This window comes from Octodon degus, unplaced genomic scaffold, assembly GCF_000260255.1.
Source record: "Octodon degus isolate 3935 unplaced genomic scaffold, OctDeg1.0 scaffold00045, whole genome shotgun sequence".
In the NCBI taxonomy this organism is placed as follows: Eukaryota; Metazoa; Chordata; class Mammalia; order Rodentia; family Octodontidae; genus Octodon; species Octodon degus.
In genome coordinates this window covers 3347351-3351280 of record NW_004524621.1, presented here as the reverse complement: position 1 = coordinate 3351280, position 3930 = coordinate 3347351, and positions in this window count along the sequence as shown.

Below are 3930 nucleotides of genomic sequence, written 5' to 3'. Positions count from 1 at the left end.
CCTTGGGATACAGAGTGAGTTCAAGGCCAGCCTGAAATGCACAGTGAAACCCTACCTCAAAAAGATGCCCCTCCAAAAACAAAACAAAACAAGTTTCACACTCAGAGACAAAGCTCCACCAGGAAGCTCGATGCACAGGATTCCAAAGCTGGGCTCTGGTTGCTGAGCTCACTAGGCACAGAGCATGTGGCCACCCACTATCCCTACTGTTGGGGTCACAGGAAGAAAAGTTCCAGGAATGAGGCAATGGAGTCTAAGATCTTAAGACCAGTATCTCCAAAAGACCCTGCCTCAAGACACGAAAACCACCACGACCAGGGCAGCGTCAGTCTCAGGAGTAGCATGAACAGTCATGTGTGCTGAGGCCATGTGAACAAGCACAGATGTTTGCAATGCTGTCTTTCCTGACCTGTTTCCCTGCCTATGGAGCAGAGCCCAGCTCTGGGATCCATGCAGATAGCTTCATTTGAATGTTTTCATTTCATTTCCACGGAATTGGAACCAGTAAAACCTAAAACCAAATGTAAGGCCTGCAATTTTCTGCTTCAAAAATTGGCAAAGCTTATTCTTAAGAATCCTCTAGCACCTCTGCCTCCATTTCATGGGGAAAAGATGGGCTTGAGAGGTTTGCTTTTTTTTTTTTTTTTTTTTTTAAATGTATTTAGTACAGAGTCTACAGGGTCTCATTACAGAGATCCGACTCACTGTGGTCCTCCTGATTTCAGCCTCCCAAGCACTGGGCTTACAGGTGCACGCCACCATGCCCAGTTTCATTAGCTGTCTCAGTGCACTCCAGGGGCGGGGCCAGCACAGCACACCAGCTATCTGGCTGACTCTTGAGAGAGTTTTAAACCTAACTTCCTCAGAGAAATTGGTCTTCCCAGACCTCTACCTCCTACTACCTCTGCCCGCCCCAGGGTCCTATCCACTCCAGGGGGGCTTACCACAGTCAGTTCAAGGGAGGCAGCCTCACCCAATTCAACACTGGGAAACTATAAACAAAGTGCTGACACAGGGAAGGAGATACACAGAGATCAAGCTGTGCTACGTGCATATGCCATCTCCCCAAGATGAATGTGATTATGTATTGCAAACACGAACTAATAAAAGTTTTTAAGTCTATTAATAACATAGCTGGACATGGTGCCACATGCCTCTGATTCCAGTACCGGGGAGGGTGAGGCAGGAGGATCAACCCAAGTTCAAGGTCAGACTGGGGTCAAAATACAAAGATAAAGGGCAGGCTTGATAACTCAGTGGACTAAAGCACCTGCTTAGGCAGAACACAGTGGCCGGGGTTCAATCCCCAGCGTGCTGTGCCAGCCCTGCCCCCCTGAGGTGCACTGAGAAGGTGATTGAGACTGGGCGTGGTGGCACACGCCTGTAATCCCAGTGCTTGGGAGGCTGAAAACAGGAGAATCGCTGTGAGTCCAATCTATGTAGTGAGACCCTTGATCCCCTGTACTAAATGCAAAAAGAAAAAAACATAGATAAGATCAAAATACAAATCTATTCATCACAATTAATAAACAGTGCACACAGAACTAGACAGCAGACCCAGTTCTTCCTGCACTCACAGTACCCTCCAGCCAACACACAGAGTGCACATTCATCCAATGCACACAGCAATCACTGTGCTATGTTTTGATTGTGAAACAAGCCCCTCCAGCCTAAAAGAAATGCAGTCAGCAAAATGTACTCGGAGACCACAGTGCCACTCACTAAAGTCTGGGGGAAAATCTCAGACGAGCAGAGGTCAGCCACATCGACACAAACCACAAATCAGAGAAGCCACAAAAGCCAGACAGGAAGTGGTACATGCTGACACGTATGTGGGATACAGGTAAACAGGGCCCCAGGAAGCTCTTTCCACCGGCATCCTCCTGTCTGGCCTGCTTACACGCCAACTGCTCAGCACGCTGCTCTTGAGTCTCATGACCTTGAAGCTGGCTCTGCTCAAGGTCAGAAATCCACACAAGGTTGATGTACAGAGATCAAGTTTAGGCCTGGATGCTAGGCAGCTCCACATGCCAGTGCTCAACTCCCACTCTGTGCTTTTGCAATTAAGTACAATTACTCATGGTGCAGACCTCATAAGCTGCCTGCAAACACTGCCCTCTAATTTCACATTCCGCACTCAGGATGAGCTCATAAGGCACACACATGCACATTCACAGGCCAGCAACTCCTACGTCATCCTATCGGCCTTCCCATCCATCGGCTCTGCATTCAGATTCAAGCAACATGGATCAGGACTACAGGGGAGCGGCTGTAAAGAAGCCTTCCTCCTTCACCACTGTTCAAGTGATACAGTATAAGTCTCTTATATAGCATTTACACTGCACCGGATGCTACAAGGAATGTAGATTATCACACACAAGGTGGGGGGGTAGATGCAAACATGCCATTTTCTACAAGGGGTTTATGCATCCAAAAGACTGACATCTGAGGACAGGGAGGATCTTGGGAGGCAATCTCCCCAGGACACCTATGGACAACTGTATATACTCAAAAGAAATGCTAATACAGGCAAGGCGTGGTAGCGCGTGCCTATAATCCCCGCACTCAGGAAGTTGAGGCAGGAGGATCGTTAGTTCGAGGCCAGCCTGGGCTACAAAGTGAGCTTAAGGCTAGCCTGAACTGCATAGCTAGACCCTGTCTCAAAAAGACAAAAAAAAAAAAAAAAAAAAAAAAAAAAAAAAAAAAAAAAAAAAGACATAAAAACAAATGCTAACACGTCCCAAGTGACAAGTACCACAATGTTCATGACTGTGCTGGTTTAGACCTGGGGATCCCCCAAAGCCTTGTGTTTGGAAGGTAACTGAGTTCAGCAGCCAAGTATGCTGTTAGGAGGCAAGGCCTGGCCACACAGGCAGTCACTAGAGGTGCCATCTGGAAAGGTCTTATTTCCTTCCTGGCTCCTCTTGGTTTTCTGGCTACCATGGCAGCATGGGCTATTTCTGGCCAGACCCTCCCCACTGCCGGATCTGTATTTGAGTCATTCATGGACTATAACTCCTGAAACTATAAGGCAAAACAGACCTCTCCTCTCTTAAGCATGAGTTCTGTACTGTCTCCCAGCAATGCAGTGACTAAGCTGATGACAGCCTGTCCCTGCCGGCTGAGACTGGGAAGCTATGCCAACGACCACCAGCAGACTGGATATGCTGCACATCTGCACAATGGCAGTTAGTAGAACAGCGAAGGAATGCTCCCTGGGCCAACACTCGGCATATCTCAGGGCTGAGCAAGAAGCCAAATCACAAAAGGTAAACTGAGGTCAGAACAATGGTTGGGTTGGCCATTGACTTGGGAGGGAATACAGGGATGTCTTCAGCAGGTAGTGACACTCCCAATCACACACAACACTGCAGTCCAAGGAAAAACACAGAGGCTCCAAGAGCTAACAATGATGGTCAGACTTCTTTTAATCAACGAAAGACGTTAGAATAAAACCAAGCAATGTTCTCAAAAGGAAACTATACAGAAACTAAAAGGGAACACAAAACAGGCATATAGACTGAAAAACATTTGAGGGGATAAGCAGGCTAAGCCTTCCCAAAAGACATGGAAATGGAAACCTGTGAATGAGGAAACTGCTCTGACCCAGTCTGTTGGGCAATAGCTCTGATAACAGGGCAGTGATGCAGGATTGAGGAAAGGAGAAAAACGGGGTGAGGCAATAGAGGCAGAGACTTTAAACACAAGATAGGCGGGACTCAGGTTGACCTATTGTAAGAAATTCCTGAGGGCCAGCCTGATAGCTCAGCAGACTAAAGCGCCTGCTTAGACAGGGCACAGCAGCCGGAGTTTCAATTCCTGGCGTGCTATACCGCCCCAGCCATGGGGCGCACTGAGACAGCGAATGAGACTGAGCATGGTGGCGTGAGTGTGTAATCCTAGCTCTTGGGAGGCTGAAAAAAGGAGAAT